Raw genomic sequence first — 20,608 nt, 5'->3', positions numbered from 1 at the left:
ACAGCGCCTTCTTGGGTTCCAGCTCTGGGTTCCTGGTTTTCCACTCATAAACCTGTCAGGTAGGATAGATGCCAGGCCCAGGGAGTCTGCTGTAGTCGCACTCACACACTCTGCTTAGCCCGGGCTCTAGTGGAGAAACCACAGCAGGGCAGACGATCAATAGATGCTGTTATTTCTCATAAGCCGACAAACAAGCAGCTAATCCGACATACAGCTGGCAGCCATGGTAATTATAACCTTTATTTACTGTGATCATCATTTATTGTTATGCTTAAAGGACAATGGCGGAGGCTGTTTGAGTTATTTACTTCGAACATGTTTTGTAGTGCCACATGCTGCAGAGAAGCCACTTCAGTGCGCTGGAAATGCATTGTGTGAAATACCGTGCGCAGCAACACAAGTTGCATGGTGAAGTGCACCGTAAAGAATCTGTGCGATTACAAAAATGCAGTGTCAATGGGGGGCACTTGCTCAGACATTTAGGAAGCATATTTAGTGAAGGTCTCGACACGTGCATGGCGGTGTTGAGGTCATTTCTGAAACTGGCGGGGTGGGGGTCGTGTAATTGTCTGAAAAATCTCGTGTTTAAAGTCTGTCTGTGTAAAAATTAAATGGGCTAGAATTGTCCCTTTTATGGTTGGAAAGCACTTAGAGAATGTATTTGGAGGTCTGGGCATCATTACAGAAACGTGCACAGTTACAGGTGCAATTTAACACGGCATTAGCAGTAGGGCAAACATTTGCTTTTCTGAAAACAACATATTTTTCAATGCATCTTTGCACTACAGACTGTCCCCACGTCATACAGGAGGGGCTGAAGAGAAGTCAGCGATGTCAGTAACGGAGCAGGTATAGGGTGACCAGATAAAAAAAACAACAAAAAAAACACTGGGGCATGATATAGAAATAGAAGTAGGACTAAAGTAAATACAAAGAAAACGTTAGTCCTACTTCTATGTCGCTGGCCTGTTGCGGGGGTGCTGGGGGTGTGCTTACAGGCACACTCCTCTCATTGGAGGAGAGCGCCTGGGAGGGCAATGGGGAGGAAATGGGGGCGTGAAAAGCATTTCTTGCCCCCATTTGTGCAGGCAGGGTTGCGCGGGGACCCGATTTCTGGATTTCGAAATTGGGTCCCAGCAAAACCCAGTCAGGGTTTATAAAATCAAAAAACTCCTGGGACCCCGGGACAGAGGGTGATCACTGTCCCGGGAAAACCGGGACGTGTGGTCACCCACACACGCTTTTCCGCTGTACGTGTGTCTGTGGCACAAATAGCTAGGTGAAGGGAATGAGGAATACCAAAAGTGGGGAGAAAGAGGGTGGAGCCAGGAGAGGGAAACCTGGGGTCACGTGGGTGTCCCTTTTGATAAACGTGGGGGAAAATGGGTGGGGTCACAGGGTGTCTCCCGTTGGAATATATTAAAAATACAGCGGTTCACATGGTGTCCCCCATGAGAGTGACTGCACCATCCAGAGACCAAGCACCCCTGCGCCAAAGAGTGAATGGTGTGACCTGTGGATAGAGGAGGCAGTAAGGGAAGCGAATGGCCTAAATAAAAGAAGTGGAGGGGGAAGGAGAGGAGCAAAAGGAGAACCGGAGGCGGGGCCTGGAGCATCCCTGGGCAGTAGGTAGTGAGGCACGAGGAAGCATAACCCTATTCATCAGTAGATTCACACTGTCAGCAGGAAGACACAAAACCTGGTGACTCATGGCAAAGGAGGCGACCAGGGCTTGTGGGGAGTGGAAGAAGTTAAAGTGAAGCAGGTAAAGTCGGAGAATGAGGAGGACAAGGCAAGCCTGGTTCTGCCCACCAGTCCATTGGGCCATCGTTGCCAATTGCCATCCGGGCCTAGGAGATCATAAATGGAATTCATAAAAGGGAGGTGTAGCAAAATTGTAGCCCAGGACACAGGCTCCAGGTAGTGAAGAATGTTCCACTGGCACCACACTCACCACAGCCAAACAAAAGCAACCAAAGATTACGCCACTCTTCTCAACATTTCCTTCTGATGCATCAGAAGTGGATCTCACCTTCCTGGCATTCACTTCTACTGCGCATTAGGAACAAAGCCCACTTTTTACCTGATGTGGTAGTGCCATGTACATTTTGCTGGCTTTTTAACTTCATGTTTCTGTAAGCCAAGCTTAATGGAAAGCCTGACCAAGATTGTGGCACTATTGTTGTGTTCTGCCATAAGATTCCTTACCACTCCTAAGGCACGGGCACCCTAAACATACCCCATAGTCTCCCAAACAGATATTCCCATGGTTGGTAGTCCTGTGGCTAGGCTGATGGTGGCTTTTATGCCGCTGCAAATTGGCGTCACTTGGTGGAACCCATTTCCCTGGTGGGTCCCATTATCCTATTTGACCACTTCCTCCATTTCACAGACCGAAGGTTGTCTATGCCTCAAACACCCGAGGGGTCACATGACTATGCCCTGTCCTTCCTGCTGCTGTATGTGAGAGGAGGTGGCCATCTTGCAAAGGATACGTATGGAGATGCTTGCCTTGGATAGAGTGGATTTGTTTCTGAGCCCTTCTTTAGGGCATGCATTTGGCTGAAGGGATGGTCTACCGTTGGCTGGCCACCCCTCTGTTTGAATGCTGCTTGGTGTGCGATTGGGTGCTGTATTGATGCACTGCTTCCCAAGGGAAATAAAAGCAGACCATCTTGCTCCCTCTTTACCTGCATTCCTGGATAGCCTGCTGCATGCAAAAGGACTGAAGCTCTACACCAGCATCCCTTGATGCTTCACTGAATCCAGTGGTGAAACTCTGCCTCTCCAGAAGATCAGCAGGAACGGACTACCTTGTTCCTTTCCCCCGATCCGGTGGCGGCCACTGGACAACAGCTTCTGCTTGAAGGCCTTGTCTCTCTAAAGCCCCTGAACGTGCCTGCAGGACTGCTGCCAGGACGCCTCATGCTGAACCAACCTCAGTTTCCTTATCCCAGGAGTTCAGGCAAATGCCCTGGTCCCATCTCCCTTTCTTTTCTGGGAACCTGTAGAGGTCTATGCTGCCTTCGAGTCTGCACCTCAAATGCTGAACACACCACCCGGTCTTTCTTCCATTGCTAGCTCCTCTCCAGCGGACCTTTGAAAGCTATTCTTCAACCTGTCTCTACCCTGAGGTCCTCTCAAGCCAATTCCGTCCTTAAAAGGCAAGTCCTGAGGCCCGGGACGACAGTGGAGCCCTACATCGCCGACTATCGGTCACTTCAAGTTGTTCACCTGCAGCTCTTCTGGAGTGGACCTGGAAACCACTGAATCAGCAATAATCACTCTTCCCCAATACGTTGGGAACCCTTCTGCACTGGTGTGTCATTGAGGGAACCCAAGGAGGTCTCCAAACCACATGCACAGTGACCACCTCTGCGAACCACCAACCGCCTGCTGCAGAACAGCTCTTTCGGACCCAGCGTATTGCTTTCCTTACTCCCCAGCGCTGCTGGGAAGTCCTCTCTGCATTAGCTTGCGCGTCGCTGAGTCCGCTCATCATTCACAAGGGTATTCTGGGGCTTGAACCCCACTGGAGCTCCAGAAACTGCTCCCTGAGAAAGGCTTGTGAAAGGAAACCTTCTCGCCAAATATTGCCCCAAATCCACATCACTGGTCCCTCTTCCAACATTCGGACCAAATAGGAAACATGTGTTGTTTATCTGTTTTTAGAGGACAGACTCTTTCATGGAACTCTGAAAACTCTTCTTGAAACTGTTTTACTCACTTGATACATGGTGGCACATTTTACAGAGTTCGCTTAAGTGTAGCGACTTATCTCTCGCCTTTTCTTATATATACAAAGAGTTTGTGGACCTTCTCTCATTCTGGTATTTGTGAAAGGTGTGCACTATAGATACACTATAGACCTCGCTCTACCTCCTGAGAGTTAGGGCTGGGCTGCTCTGTCATGACTGCCACTTAGAGAGCCAGCTGATCCTGGGAGAATCACTGTTACTCCTAAGAAAGAGAGACACACCATGACCGCAGGGCTTACCTCTCCCTATGCCCCTCAGTAAACCTCAGCATCCGACTCCATGCACTAACACAGATCCTGATTGTCCCAGTCAGCGTGCACCTGAAACTAAGCCCTCTGCACCAGGTTAAACAGAAGACTGGAACTATAAGAAGTGTGCCACCCGCACAGAATACTTCTGCACATAGAGAACCCACCACTCACCGCGTAAGGAGCACAACGTCCAAAGCAAAACACTGCCCATCGACCCTCATTAAGGAAGTGGGAACGGAGGGAAGCAAAGGGCATGGGGGAAAGCCCCATAAAAGGACAAGATAAAAATAAACTTAAAAAAATAAACCAATTCAATAGGCGTCATTTACAAGACTGTTTCAATGTATTCATTTTTTATTTATTAATCAGTGTCTTATAGTTTAAATTTAAACTTTCAGAACTGTACAAATACAATTGTTTCTGTTAAACACAGTACATTCAATTTAAAAGACAGTTATTACAATTTAAAACATTCCAACTGCACAATCCTACATCAGCACCCCCGATAGTGTACTTAATACCTAAAACAGCAGCAATGTAGATTTCTTCAGAAGTTGATGCTTCAAGAATTAACACAAAGTTTACACCTACCTACTCGATTCAAAATAGCATACTCAAGATAAAGTGCAATAGTGCTAGCTACCAAAGCTGCGAAGTGCGGAGGTGTAAAGTGCAATAGTGCTAGCTACGAAAGCTGCGAAGTGCGGAGGTGTAAAGTGCAAGGTGCAATAGTTCGAGGCACGTTATACAATGAATACTAATAGTTTAAAGTCACTAGTGCATAAAGTGCATAAAGTGTCAATGCACTTGGACCAAGCCAGGCTTATAAGCATTATATTCGTACCAGTGCATTGCCACGCGGCCGCTTTACATCTGAATCAATCGCCTCCATGGCTTTACGTTTCCCCTCAACCTTCAGCCAGCCTTTAATAAAAGATAAGGCCAGTGATGGGCAAGAGCCAGCCAGGCACCAACGCCAGAATGACGATATTGTGCACATAACTTCCCAACAGCACAGTGTGCCAGGGCAATAGAGGAGGACACGATGTTAGAACGTGCTGACTACTCTCCAGGGATGTCATTTCACCCAAATGCCAGGGGTAGCGGAAGTGACATCACACGACCCTTGACCCCCTAATGACATCACAGGAAGTGATGTCATTTGACCCCACCCCGAAGTGATATTGCGGGAAGTGATGGAACACGACCTTTCACCCGCTGGCAAAACAGAAAGTGGCATCACATAGCATTGTACACTATGAAAAATATGGTTACGATATCACTATAATGTGATGTATTCATTTCATACAAGAATGTGTCGCCATATGTATCGTTAAGATCAGTGTGTATAGGCCCATATTACCAAATTACTGTGAATGCAAGCAGACGTCCATGACCAAATGATAATGATGTGTTATTATCTAGCACTTATGCTTAAGCGCTTTATATAGAAAAAATATACACCCAATGTCACCCAACCTGTGTTGGTACTCATGTATCGTCCTCAGAAGGATGAAAGGCTGAGATGGGGCGTTTAAGAATAGACTAAATCAGTGACTCACCCCCTGAAGTGTGCCTGAAATAAACCTTTAATGAGTCTAGCAATTATTGTATAGAATCCCAGAAAGACACATTATTTGGTATTCCTATTCTTTCTTATTTAGGGTCAGTGCTGAAAGTGTTAGACTTGTGGCACTCCTGTTCTTATTTTTCTTCTTTTTTTTTAAGGGGCCTGAAAAAGAAAGCCAGCCACTCCAGAAGTAAAGAGCCACATGGTGCGGGCCACAGCCCTGGAGATTGCATTACAATTTTGCATTTTTTTAGAGGTCAGAGGTCGCAAGGTAGACCACAGAGGTCGCAAGGGAGACCTCAGAGGTCGCAGTTGCGACCTCTGGCGACCCCTATATGACGTCCCTGCTACTCTCCAATTCCTCCCTGGAGTTGCATAGCCTGCCCTCTCTCACACCAGCCTTCCAGGCTCCACACACCACCCAAGTTGGATGGTTACCCATTCAAAGTGGCTTAAAACAGAGCTGGTATTGCGGTGAGGGATGGCCTCAAATAGGTTAGGTCTTGAGGAAGTGTCCCAAATCTCTTACAGCTCTTTCATTCAGCTATGTGTTGATGTAGGAGAATCCAATCATGGTCTCTGGCTTAAGCTATGAATTCCTTTTTAATATGTAAACTCCTGTGCTCCATTCTGCGTCGCAGACTAATTCTCGGAAGTATAACTCGGGGATCCTATACCGCTTGGCTGAGCAGCAGCTAGAACAGTTCTACACTTTAGCCAACAGTCTACAGTGGGCATACTGGGGGAGCCATGGACCTAATGTACGGGAGACTTCTGTTGCTAAGGACGCAGGTATGGATGGCAGTTAAGCCAAGTTCTAATCTCATGGCTTCCACCGGAATCCCTTGGGAGAGACCCAATACACGCCTCTATAAGCAAGCCTCCAGTTCATGAAGTCAATAGTCTTGATTGCCATAGGTCACTTACGAACCATACACCACCATGGCCGTGAAGCTTGGTTTCATGCCAATTTATCCTTCCAATTTAATCACAAAGTTCTTGATGACAGCCATCAGATCACTAGCTTTCCGACTTTTCGACGGAATCAACTTTTAATGACCTCTCTTGCAAGTGCATCAAACTAAAAGAGATGAGGTTGGGCTAATTTAAAGACACCAAGGTTCAGCCCTCGAACTGCCAAAGGACAATCAACTACTAAGGAACCAGAGTGTCTGTCCTTTTCTTCCATCCGCTATTTAAATGTCTCGGTCCTCGTACCAAATAGGTCCTGAGTCAGAAATTCTATTTTTTGAACATTTTATTTATTAATTCATCAAAAACACATATGTTATCAAAAATATACACACATCAAAACACATTTAGACAACAACTAACATATACCAAAGAAACACAATTATACACAGTTTATGCAATAAACATTCTAAAATTCATCCTAAAACTACCTAAATTGTAAATCCATACATAAAAATTATTACTAAAAACACCCTTCCTATACAAAGCTAAAAACCAATAGTGCAGTGTTTCCCACAAATACCTTTACAGTACAACAATAATGTGCAAAGTTGCTGATAAAGTGCAAATAAAGTTGAGTTTTGGTTTGGAAGAGCCAGACTGCTCCTCTTATTAGAGGATGCCTGGCTGGAGAAAATCACTAACTTGCAAGTGACCTCCTAGTCACGTGCCCGATACCACCCATCGGGATATTGATCATTCTGGGGGTGTTGTTACTAACACTGATACACATGAATTTAGTTGTATTTATGTTCATCACCAAGTGTTTGCTCCTAGCATATTCACAGAGCTTCAAGGCACTACCCTCTATACCTATATCGATCTGCTCTAACAGAACAATGTCGTCCGGGTATGCCATTCACATTGCATGTTTCATACCTAATTTCAGTGGGGAATGTCTTGCTGTAGACAGTGTATCAGGCAAGCCGGCCAGGTACAGGTTAAACAGCATTGGTGCAAGGACACAACCCGGCTTTAAACCTCACATGTAACTGCACTATGATTGAAATTGAGCCCCCTGGCAATGCTAGCCTCTGTAATTGGCCCCATAAGGTATTTCGGTCAACAGTTTTGAAGGCTGCTGTAAAATCGACAAACAACATGTACAAATGTGGGCTCTTCTTAGCACTGGCATTATGAGGGATGGAGGGCCCAACCCTGAAGCCCGCCTGTAAGTCACTTAGGATCGGGTATTTCCACACCCAGGATTTAGGATTTAAGTTCTCCCAATACCAGAGAGGCACACATTTTACTAGCAATATCGAGAAAGGCCAATAGTCTAGAATTACCAATGTCGAGGCAAGAGACTTTTTTATAGACACATTATTATCGCTTTCTTCCAAGTGGCAGGTAATAAAAACTCTCCACCCGAGTCAAAAAAAGAGCCCACATACAGGCACGGGTATCGGGTGCCAACCTAACAGCAATTTCCTCCTCCCCTCTTCCATCCCAGGCCCTCTGCAATGCACTGGCCACACACTTCCCCACTAAAATGCTGGTCATCCTGAGCACCCTTGCTACCCTCTACCCCAACCCCTTCCACAAACCCCTGCCTCCTATGGCTTCCCACCCTCCCTCCTCCTCCCCTGTCATACTGAATGAGGTCACCAAAGTTGTCCGCTCTATGAAGGTCTAATCCAAACAGGTTTCCCTTGCTCCTCCAGAACCATCAAGGACAACATTATCTCTCTTGCCCCTGCAGTCACTGATCTCTGCAACCACTCGTTTGCTACTGGTTCCTTCCTCTCCTCCATCAAGAACTCCCTTGTGCACCCCCTCCTGAATAAACCTTCAGCAGACCCTTCCTGTCCAGCCAACTGCCACCCTATTTCTATCACACCCTTCCTTCAGAAAGTCCTGGAGAAGCTGGCCCTCCCCAATTTACTTCACACACTGAACTTGTTGGCGGTTCCCACGACCATCAATCTGGATTCTGAGCATCCAGAGACACGAAAAATGTTCTCTGAACACCCGTCAAGAAATGCCCGCACCTCTGGACTCTAACTCTCCAGCTGTCCTCATCCTTCTTGATCTCTCCTCTGCCTTTCACACGGTCAACCACTCCATCCTCATAATACGGCTCCATGATACCCTGAGTATCTCGGAGCGGGCACTAGATTGTCTGACCTCGTTCCTGACTGAACGATCATCCAAGGTTATTCTGGGCACCGTCTCTTCACCTACCTCTTTCGCCACCTGGGGGTTCCCCAGGGCTCCAACCTCTTCCCCTGGCTCTTTAACACTTACCTTGCTAAGCTGTTACTCCTCATTTCCTCATTCTCCCCCAACCTTCAGTGTTATGCAGATGACACACAACTCTTTTTCAAACTTCCTGCTGACCCTCTTGCTTCTTCCATCATCCTGGACTGTCTATCTGCCACCCAGTCCTGGTGCACTTCCAAGCATCTCTGCCTCAATGCCAACAAGACCGAGACCCTTCCGATTGGGACCCCTACTCCCTCTTTCTTCCCCTCACACTGGTCATACTCTATGGGCTCGAAACACAATTTACTTGCATAAGCAACTAACAAATGCACAAGAACTAAATAAATAAATAACTATGCTGCTACTGTCCATGATTGTATGAAATAGCTCATTCAAGAATGACGGCCTACAATGTTCCCATTTTCCTTTACATTTCTATTCACCAAGCCATCAGGCCCCAAGACCCTGGACGATTTTAGCTTAGTTTTCACTCCCAAAATGCATTCTCTATCAAAATTCAAACCAGAGAACTAAGTGTAATGGGGACTTGATCTACTGTCATTGGGAACCCTATACTTCACACCTGTTTGTTTTTCCCAATCTGCTGCTGCAATAAGGTTAGTTATGTGTCCAGCCTTCGAGCCTCTGATCTTATACAGCACACGCCAGCTTTTCCTGGTATCGCCTGATCTAAGAATACTGTACATTGCTGGCCATTCAGCATGGCGAGTGGAGGAACTATAGCGCTCCAGCCAATCATTATATGAGATTTTGTATTTTCTCACTTGTAGATGTCTATTATCATATGAGTATCTTATTTGCCACCTCTCATCTTGTCTCAATGCTCGCTTAGCTACTGCGGGAGGATAGCTCAGGGGCAACGTGCTCGCCTTTGAAGCAAGATGACACGGAGCAACACAGGCTAGATCTCCGGGTCCTCACTTAGAAACCTCTGGGTATTAAGCGTGTTATAAATAACATATCATACCTGTATGGCTCTATCATATACCCCCTGAGTCTTAGAATGAGTACAATGTTACCGCCCACCAGAGGGGAGGGCAGACATTCTAAGTTAAGGTGGGAGATCCAATCTATAAAGTCGTCGCGGTTATCATTTTTCAGTATATGGCTGTCAATTTCCCTTAGTCACAGAAGGATAGCTCAGGGGCAAAGCGCTGGCCTTGTAAGCAAGACAACGCGGAACAACAGAGGTTTGATCCCCGGGTCCGCGCTTAGAAACCTCTGGGAATTAAGTGCTCATAAATAACCAATTACAAAAAAGTCCACTGATATGACGAAAGCTATCAAGTTCTGGTCTGTCCATCTGAGCCTATTGCCCCCTTGATTGATGTCAATATCCTAGATTTTTCTTAATGAATTAGCCTGGGCATCGCAGTTGAGTCCCAACAGTACCAATGCAAGATCACTCTGTACATTAAATGATGTTGAAGACATTGTTTACAGAGACATTATCACATGGAACCCCACTGCAGGTGTCCCAGCCACTACCCTAATCCGGCTGGGGGCCACCTAGCACGCGGCACCCGACCACATCTAAAGTGTGTGGACATTTGACCACATAAGACCTACCCTCGAGGAACTGCATTGGCTATCCCTCATCTTTAGGGTAGCTTGCTAGGCCCCCATTGGATGTTTGCACTCTCCCGCCCTTCGGATTGGTTTAGATCCGTACCTACATTGGGAATCTGAAGGAAGAACAGAAGCGGAGAAAAGATTCGGAGGGGACTGGGGCGACCATTAGAGAGATTAGACATTGCAGCTGGCTGCTCTCCATGCTGGCCAAGAGCCAGAAAAGCACCTGAGTGGGGGGAGAAGTGCATGGGCTCACGCTGATCTCCTCATGAAAAGGGAACCTTCTCTCTGCAGCACCCACCTCACCTCAGAGGGGACCTCAGGCTGGCTTGCCTGTTCCAGGGAACTGCACACCCTGCTGATCTGTCCCCTTCTGGGGAATGAGCCAACCCGGGAGGAAAGAGGAAGCCAAGGGCTAAAGCGGGCAAGGGGCAGAGTCCTTAACCCTTTCCTCTCATAGACTGCCTGTCTGGGGAGACAGCGGGGGTAAAGGGCCGGGGTGATGTCTCTCCTCTCTGGGTACATATTTCCCAGCTCACACTGGCGTGGGAACTGTTTATGTGTTTGTCTGGGAAAACTCTGGGGTTGTCCTGCTCAGATTGTTTTCACCTGTAAACCCAGACCCTGAATCCCGGTGTAAGTTCATGCAGGCCGGAGTGGTCAAGACAGCCACGCCCACTGGACTCCTCCAATCTAAGTAGGCAGAATTCAAACGTTTCCCTACAGGGAGGGCCCCTGGCGTCCAGCGCCAACAGCCGCAATAATAACAACTAGGAGCTGAAGGAAAGGTGGCGGCCATATAGTTTCTAATGAACACGTGTGCTCTTTGCACATACAATGCTCTTTGGGCACAAATGAATAAGTGTGCGCCTTGCGAATAAAATGCCCACAGTTTATTGGCCTCAGACTCATCCAGGGGGGCCATAACCCACGATGGCTCTTGCTCCCTCACTCACGCACTGTTTCTCCTAAAAGTTTGCTTGCTTCCTTTTTGCACCTCACTCCCTGTCTCCCATCTCTCCCACTGCCCTTTTCCTCTGCCTGCCACTCACTGTCTCTTGATTTAGAGCTGTTATTCTGTCTCTCATGTTTTCTGCCCTTCTCTTCCTATCTCTTCTTTTCTCTCCCTCTCTCATTCTTTCTCTTTCTCGCTCACACTCTCGCCATCTCTCCAGTATCTCTCCCGCTTCCACCCCCCCACTCTCTCCCTATCTCTGTTTGTGCTTTGTTCAACCTCAATTTCTCTTTGATTCTCAATCTCGTTCTTCCCCTCTCCCTCACAGTTTTCCTTCCTCATTACATCTCTTCTTCCCTTTCTCGCTCTCCTCTTCTCGCTTCTTCTCTCATCTTCTGTGATCATCTTGCCTTTCCTCGCCTCAACTCGCCTCAACTCGCCTCTCCTTGTCTCACCTCTCTTCTTCTTCTCCCTCTCTGCTCATTTCTTCCCCGCCCCTCTCCTTTTTTTCTTGCTCTCCTCCCCTCTCCTGCCCTGTTCCTTGCTCTTACTAACCTCCTCTGCACTCTCCTCTCCTCTGCACTCCTCCTCTCTCCTCTTCCTTCCTCTTACTCTCCATTGCACCCTCCTCTCCTCTGCACTCCTCCTCTTCCTTCCTCTTACTCTCCTCTGCACTCTCCTCTCCTCTGCACTCCTCTCCCATCCTCTCATCTCCTCCCCACCCCTCACCTTTTCTTCTTCCTCTCCTCCCTTCCTCTCTCCTCTTCCTTCCTCTTCCTCTCCTCTGCACTCTCCTCTGCACTCCTCTTCTAGCCTCTCATTTCCTCCCCGCCCCTCTCCTCCTCTTCTCCCCGTCTCTCCTCTTCCTTCCTCTTACTCTCCTCTGCACTCTCCTCTCCACTCCTCCTCTCTCCTCTTCCTTCCTCTTACTCTCCTCTGCACTCTCCTCTGTACTCCTCCTCTCTCCTCTTCCTTCCTCTTACTCTCCTCTGCACTCTCCTCTCCTCTGCACTCCTCCTATCTCCTCTCCCTTCCTCTTACTCTCCTCTGCACTCTCCTCTCCTCTGCACTCCTCTCCTATCCTCTCATCTCCACCCCTCCCACCCCCTCGCCTCTCTTGTCTCCTTTCCTCTCCTGTCTCTCTTCCTCTCTCGCTCTCTCACCCACATTCAGAAAAGTGCTTGTACACCCAGATGAACAAATAGCGCGGCATTCGAGAAAGGGTCGGGTTTTGTTGTAGTCTCTCGGGGGGCCCCAAATCATTACCGTTTGCTACCCTCGGTGAGAAAGCACTTATTGAGGGTTAATGGCGCTTGACCGAATGTTCTGCGAGAGCCAGTCAGAGAACAAGCCCACTCTCAGTCCCTGCCTCTCAGGGGGTGTTTGTTCTTTCCTTCCTCTGCACCAAAAAAGGCCGGGACCTTGTGCGGGCCTCCGACGGAGATGAACATGCAACTTCTCGTTCGCTCCGCCAACCGGCTCTGCTCCTTGCAGCGCTGCCAGTGATCAAAGCCGGCCTTGGAGTGAGGCGTGTGGGCGAGTTTACACCGCCTCGCTCGTGTTGACATTAAGGCTTGGGAAATGAGGCAGAAATGGGAGCAGAGGTGACTTTGAAGTGTCTCGAAGTTTGCTGGGAACCGACCTTTCAACTGCTGTCTCTTAGCATTGCCTTGAAGGGTCAAAGGTTGTGTATACACATTGCCCGCTGGCCTGGTGTGTGTTTTATGCGCAGAACATGACGCTAGGATGTGCAGTGTGTGAATGGCATCCTAGTCTGCAACTCCAAGGCGAGCTTAAAGCATTGCAATAGACTTGACAAGCACAGACTAGATTCTTTGAAAAGGCTTTTCTGTGATCCGAAGCTGCAAACCCAGGCCCTTATTTTGAATATGTGAGATAGCTCAGTGGACTGAACACCTGCCGAAGCATTCAAGTTAGAGGTTTATGGTCTAACTCATTTAACTAGCCACCGTGCCTTATTGGTGCCTCTGGGTTCTGTAATGGCACTTGTAGTAACCTGGGCTGACCAATCATTTGTTACAGAACGGGGGCATTATCTCTTGGGATAATTGTGACAAACAGGATTTTGCTCACCAGGAGTACAAGGATGAGTAGGGGCAGAAATTGCCCACTCAGCCCTCACACATCTACAAACCAAAACACAGCGCAATCATAGAGGTAAAACAGGGACCGTTAAGAGATATACCTCCTTCGCCTTTTGTGTTAACGTGGGCCGAAGGAAGGCAATGCTCCTAAGAGTGGTGTGAAGGTGAACCAGTAGCACAGTCCAAAATAAAGGGAATGTCCAATCAAGGTTCTCTAAAAATATAAGAACTTTAATAGACAACCCATTCGGCAAACAGCAGGAAGGGAGATTACTATGCAAATACCCACCCCAGAGGCAAGAACAGCGAAGATGCGACAGACTGAAGAAAATAGCACTCTGAGCGTAGTTCCAGGCAGGGCTGGACTGCCCCACCGGGACATCCCCCGGCCTCTAAGCGCCGTGACAATGGTAATTAGAATTGTAGTTACCACTTCAGAATGTTGGAGCTGAAGGATTGGCTCGAACCCCCAAACTTCCAGGTACAAGTCACAGCACTTATTGACTGTGCCACAGAGACTGCCTTGGTAATGGCTGTACAGAAAGCCATATAATATCAATGAGAGCAAACGCTTGTTTTGAATTAACATGCCAAGATTCACAGACAAAACGGCACAAATTAGATCATATACAGTTTATAAAAACGAGAAGTGCTGGAAATATGATTGGGTGGTGGTTGTGGGGGCGTGTTGGGGACACTGGCATAACAGGGGCCCCCGCACCTCCCACGGTGCGGGGGGCCCCGTGACCACATGTTCTGGAAGGGGGCCCCACTTATGTAAAAAAAAAAAAAAAAGTCTACCTTTTTTTTTTTTTACATTTTCTTTTTAATTCACTCTGCATGAAGGGCAGAGTGAATACAAAAATTCTGGTGGCTACCCCCACCCCATGACATGAAGACCCTAGACTGGAGGCCTCCATGTCATGGGGTGGGGGAAGCCTATGACTTCAAAAATAAATAGTTTATTTTTGAAGTCACTCTGCCTTCATAAAGAAATTATTTCCATTATGGTTTAGTCCTTAACAGAAATAATGTCTTTATGAAGTCAGAGTGACTTCAAAAAGAAACAATCGGCCTCATTACGAGCATGGCACCACCTCCTGCGAATAGGCAATAACCGGCCCATTACAAGCTGAATGGGCCGGTAATTTCCCATTCGCGGGTGGCGGTATTGCCGGGCTCACGATCCCCCTAGAGCGCAGAATGGGGGTGGGGAGCATGGTTGTGTCGGCACCGTTGTTAACGGTGACGGCGCAATTACGAGTTATGCTCGCTGGTGCCACACAGGTCGGGAACCTGCGAGCAGAACTCATAATGCGGCGGGACAGTATGAACGGTGCCGGTGCCCTACCGCCACCGTTCATACCGTCACCGCCAGGGTCCTAATGAGGCCAAATTAATTTTTGAAGCATTATGGCTCCCCTCAACCCATGACGTGTGCATGTGTGAGTGTATGGTGAAAGAGTGCACACAAATGTATGGGTGGCTGGTTATGCGTGTTTGTGTGTGTGTACAGTGAAAGTATGTACACTTAAATGTATGGGTGGCTGCCTGGGTGTGCCTGTATGGTGAAAGTGTCCACACTTAAATGTATAGTTGACTGGGTGAGGGTATGCTGAAAGGGTGCACACTTAAATGTATAGGTAGCTGCCTGTGTGAGTGTATGGTGAAAGGGTGCACACAAATGAATGGGTGGCTGGGTGTGCATGTATGGTGAAAGGATGCACACTTACACTTAAATGTATGGGTGGCTGCCTGGGTGTGCCTGTATGGTGAAAGGGTGCACACTTAAATGTATGGGCAGGTGGCTGGGTGTGTGTGGCTGTGTGGTGAAAGGGAGAACACTTAAATGTACGGGTGGCTGCCTCGGTGTGCTTGTATGGTGAAAGAGTTCACTCTTAAATATATGGATGGCTGGGTGTGTGTGTGTGTATATATGGTGAATGGTGTGTGTGTTTGTGTTCAGGCGCACAACAAAACCTACATTTCAGGGAGGCTAACCCTTCAAATGTTGGGAGAGGCGCTAACTTCACGTGTGGTGGGGAGGAGAAAACGTATTTATGTGACGGCATCTAACTTCTTTACGCATTTTAATGAGACTATTCTAGTGCAGCTTCAATGTTACAAGCAGTTAAATCTCTCCTTTAGGTCTGAAAGCACCCACTTATGGGTAGAATGACTGGTCTCCTGTTTCCTCTCTACCCTTCCAATCACTCCCCTGGCAAGCAAGTACTAAACCCACATCGCAATTTCAATTGCGTAAAAAATTTGGTATTTGAATGCAGGTACTAACAGTGAAATGCTGTACATTGGTAATTGCTGGGCCGGGCCCTTGTTAACGGCAAAACCCAGGTGCCGTTTAACATCTGTGTCCTTTTCTGTCGGCAACTGCTCTGTAGGTCAGCCAGGTCAAGTCAACATAGCCCACAATTTCAGTGGGGGGAGGGAGTGCTGAAACCCAGTCAGCTCAATGGTGTTGCACTACTACTTGTGTTTAATGCCTTGATTAATTAATTAATTATTGATAATCATCTTTCACCTATGCCTATTCTTCCTCATTCCAGTACTTGTGTATGAGGCACTATGCCTCATGCACAAGTACTGGGATAAGGTAGAGGTACATGAATGTAATGCCTGACTTAGCTACCTGTAATCTTCATTACTCCTAGTCCCACTCTGCCCCATCCCAGTACTTACCAGTGAGGCAAGGAGCCTCATACGTAAGCACTGGGACAAGGAAGAGGGACATGCAGGTAATTCTGGGCCAATGAGCTGATTTTGAAGGTTGGGGTAGGGGATGGGAGGGAGAAGGGCTGTGTGGGGCGTGGAGTTGTGCAATAAATCATAATGGTCGCCCATGTCCATGCTATGCAGGCATGATATGTGGCATTAGTGGCTAGAGAGGCATTTTGGTGCAGCCAGTCTAGTCATTCCTCAGTTTGGTATGACTTTTTTTAACTGGGCATTTCTGATAGAGCAGTCCTGCTAAGTGTAATTCCTGGCTAGACTGACATTTGGGTTCTGCCAGTCTAGCCGTTTCTTACTGCGGCACTGTATATTTTTCTAGGCATCTGTGATAAAATGATATGTTATGATATGATAAGTCATATATAACACACCTGTACACAAGTGTTTTTAGGCACGACAAGACAACGGAAGGAAAACTGAGGAAGGACAAGACAAATGATCTTACTAAGCCTTGTGTCATTCAGATCATGCAAGTGTGAGAACGAGAAGTGCAAGGGGAAAGGGAGGGGGGAAGTGCAAGGGAGAGGGGAGGGGAAAACACGGCAGCAATGCTCTGAGTAAGTGCCGCCAGGGCAGCGTGGCTCTGGGTAGTGCAAGGAGAACAAGGGACTGTAGGGTTACAGTTACAGCCCCTAAATGCGTGGTAGGCCTGGAGGCAGTGCAAGGGTGACTGATCAAGAAAGAGCCTGGACTCAGTGAGACAGAGGGTAGCCAAGCAACCAGTTGGTACAGCGGACAGGTAGGTCAGCAGGGGAGGCAGAGAGAGAAAGCAGAGGAGAAGAGGAACGTTTTGAGCTGCTTCCAGAGCGTCAGGTGGTCCGGCTCAAGTTTGGGAGGGTCAGGGAGGCCATTTCAGAGGGAGGCACCTGCAGGGGAGAAGGATCTACCCCCCCCCACTCTCTGCCTGGAGAAGCATCTAACCCTTAGGGCTCGAGAAGGAAGGTATTTTGGCAGATAGCATTGGATGTAGTGCGTATCCCAGCCCCAGAAATCCTTGTGGACAATGAAAAGGGTCTTGAACTTGATCCTTGCAGCCACCGAGAGCCAGTGGAGAGATTTCATGGCTGGAGAGATACAGTCCCTGGGCTTGAGGCCAAAGATAAGCCTCGCAGTCCTGTTCTGGATTAGTTGCAAAGGGCGGAGAGTAGAGAAAGGCAGATTGAGAAAGTGGCTGTTGCAGTAGTCCACCCTAGAGAGAACCAGAGCTCTGGAGACAGTGAGCTTCTGGGGGAAAGTGAAAAATGTAAGAGTCCCGTTGAGGAGGTGCAGCTGGTAGTGGGATTTCATGGCTACGTCCGAGATGTGAGGAGAGAGAGAGAGTGGAGTTGAAGATGACACCAGGAATGAGCGAGAGAGGAGAGGCTGAGGGGAGCCTGAAGGAAAGCTGAGTATCATCCGCATAACACTGTAAATTAGAGGACAAGGTAGTGATTAGGTGGGTCAAAGGGGCCAAGTAGAGGTTGAAAAACCAGGGTGAGAGGATAAAGCCCTGGAGAAGGCTACATGTAGAGAGAGGTGACGGAGTGAAAGGGACCAAGTTGGACCTGGGAGGGGCGGTCCAAGAGGAAGGAGGTCAGCCACTCCAGGGTCTGATCCATGATGCCCAGGTTCTCACAGAGTCAATTGATCAGGATGGCATGGTTGACCGCGTCGAAAGCAGAGGAAAGTTCCAGGATAATGAGGACAGAAGGAATGCCTGAATCAAGGTTAGAGATCAGATCTTCACAGGTGTTCAGGAGAGCAGCAGCAGTTCTCTGGCAGCTTTTAAGCCAGACTGATGGTCATGGAGACAACCAACAGATTCAGTTTGGAGTGTAAGCTGGCAGTTGGCCAGCTTTTCCAAGAGGTTGGGAGAGGGGAAAGTTCCGGTGGCAAAAGTATGATTACAGAAATGGATCAAGGGTGTCAATGTGGTCCTTAATGGTTCTGGAGGAGCAGGCGAGCACCTGTTTCGCCGACACTTCCATAGGTGGGACTTGTCTAGAAACCTAGTCAGGTGTTAGAGAGAAAGAGGAGAAAGGAGGAGGAGAGGGAGAGATGGCCAAAGGGGGCCGAGAGAGGAAGAGGGAGAGGAAGAGGAGATAGTGGACAGGATGTTCTGAGTTTTAGCGGAGAAGCGAGAGGCCAAAGCTGTACAGAGGACCTGTTGAGGGAACAGGAGAGGTAGAAACCGCAACAGGATTGGCCAGTTCCTTGCAGATTTTAAAGAGTTTGGCTGTGTTGTTAGAGGCCGCAGAGACGCAGGCTTGAATGTGTGCTCTCTTCTTTATGAGTCTTATTGCTTCGACTGGCATTTTGGTGCAACCAGTCTAGGCATGTCTTAATGTGGCCTGGCATGCTTTACTGTAATGTTATTATGTGTCTACACTGGTCTACATTGTGCAGCCAGTTGGACATGTTTTCATTGTGGCATGGCATTTTTAATAGCAAAGCATTAATGTTCATGTACACTGTTGGTGACTTGCATGTATTGGATTGCTGTTACCCTACACAACGATACCAAACACTGTGGCTTTTTAGCCAATTTTTCTCGGAAAGTGTGCTGTATATAGCATTAAAACACATATTTATATCTTTCTTCTAGTGCAGTGTGTGGTATATCCCTTCATCAACACGTTTGTGCGTATTGCGCAAGCGTGGTAATCTAGGCCGGCCCAGCGTGTGGCGCGACCCGTGATTTGTTGCCGAGTTGGGGGGGGCCCTCAGCATGGCTTGCAGGGGGGCCCCAAGACCATGTGTTACGCCACTGGTTGGGGAGGGGCGGTAATTGGTGGGCTGCAACGTGTTACTCCCTCTTTTATGTTGTTGGTCGTCCCAGTTTTTCGTTTTGGAAATCTGGTCACCCTAAACCATCACCAGATAGCAGAAGCAGGAGGCGACTCGAGGGAGGCTGTGGCTGAGGGCAGCAGCCAGACTGCCGACTGAAAGGTAAGAATTATTTTTTGCGTGCTGAGTGCCCCACTCTCCCATTGTATCTTCTGCTGAGTGTAGTTGCGCACAAGGGGCAATGTAATGCCACTGCCCGCAGGCTTAACGCTATGGATATGGATGTAGTGTAACTTACTGAATGGCACGTTTCAATGAAGCACTGGCTAAAAAAGGGAAGAAAAAAAAAACTGAAATCTAAAAAACACTAATCCGAGTCAATACTTCACATAAGTGACTGGACGTTACATTTTCGAACTCTGGACAAGTGTAATTAAGGTTGAGAGTTCAATGAAGCCCCCCGACGATGTCACTGATTGAAACAAGGCTGGTGTCACATTAAGAACACTTTAAACAAGACCTACTTTCCACATGGAGAAAAGTAATCAACCACACCCTTCACAAAAGAACCTACAACACAAGTACATGGAATACCCAGACCATTTACACTTAACACAAACCTAAGCACATGGGAAACATAAGTGTACAGCTGCTGTTATTCGTGGAGACATGTTAACGAGCTTGAAATATGCATAATATCTGCTTATCTTGCTTCAGCATCATTGTGGATACACCACCTGTATCCACAATGGCCAATTCACTGACACAGATTCGAATCAGGCCACCATTTGCTTGACTGAGGTATCACACCAGGTTAGATTGATCCTCGCATACATTCTTTGTTAAATGAATGGGGGCATTGCCATGTTATCCAATGTAAAATAATAGTTAAAACGTACTTGTAGGTTCATTTTTACTTGTTTGTGGTTTTCACTGATGTGCACATTTTGGCTGTGTTTTCCTGACTTTCGTTTTTTGACATAATGTTATATTGTTAGTCAGGGTTTGGTAGACAATTTTCGTGGCTCTAACTTGCAAAACACACAGCCACGTGTTGTAGTGGTGCCCTTGAGTTGTTAGAGTTATTGAAAGAGGTTCCGCAGAGCACATTTTGAAATGGGGCAGAGGAGAGCCACAGCTGTCAGAAGGGAGTGTCAAAGTCAGCTCCTTGAAGGAGCACACGCCTGTTCATGCCAAGGTCGCAGTGGGGACGACAGATAGACTCGGATGAGTATTTTGGGTAACACTGCTGAGTGACCATCACTTGCTAGTTCTTCTCTGGTACTTTTACCTCCTTCTTTCCTCTCCTCTCCTGGCTTACCTGCCCTCCTCTCTTCTGGATCCTTCCCATGCCCCCACAGTCTATTTTCTAGAGCCAACAGTAAAATGTACCAACTTGGTCCAGTGAAACTAGGGCACGTGGGTGCAACTGGCCATGAGGGTGTGGTGTCCGTGTATTCCTGAAGTCCGTGTATGTCACCAGTCATATCATATGCACTTACTAAGTGTGTTTCCGAAATGCACATTTTGCAAATTATATGGGAGGAGTGTATTTCCACTGTGTGCATGGTGCAAATCACGGGAGGCGCGCCCCCTGCGTGTATATTTTGCAATTCATGTGTTGGCATCACATAACTAAGTAATGGGTGGGCATTAGCATTACACAGTGTCCCAAAGTCTGTTTA

The 20,608-nt window shown here is 47.7% G+C and overlaps 1 protein-coding gene across 1 annotated transcript in view; it reads left to right on the top strand.

The window, feature by feature from the left end:
* Window positions 1-20,608, top strand: part of KCNK3 (potassium two pore domain channel subfamily K member 3) — a 355,048-nt gene that overhangs the window by 223,554 nt on the left and 110,886 nt on the right. The window lies entirely within an intron of this gene.

Source organism: Ambystoma mexicanum, chromosome 4p (genome assembly GCF_040938575.1).
Source record: "Ambystoma mexicanum isolate Mex_15411 chromosome 4p, UKY_AmexF1_1, whole genome shotgun sequence".
NCBI classification, from domain to species: Eukaryota; Metazoa; Chordata; class Amphibia; order Caudata; family Ambystomatidae; genus Ambystoma; species Ambystoma mexicanum.
The sequence above is the reverse complement of the archived record's forward strand: the minus strand, read 5'-3'. Positions and strand labels throughout refer to the sequence as shown.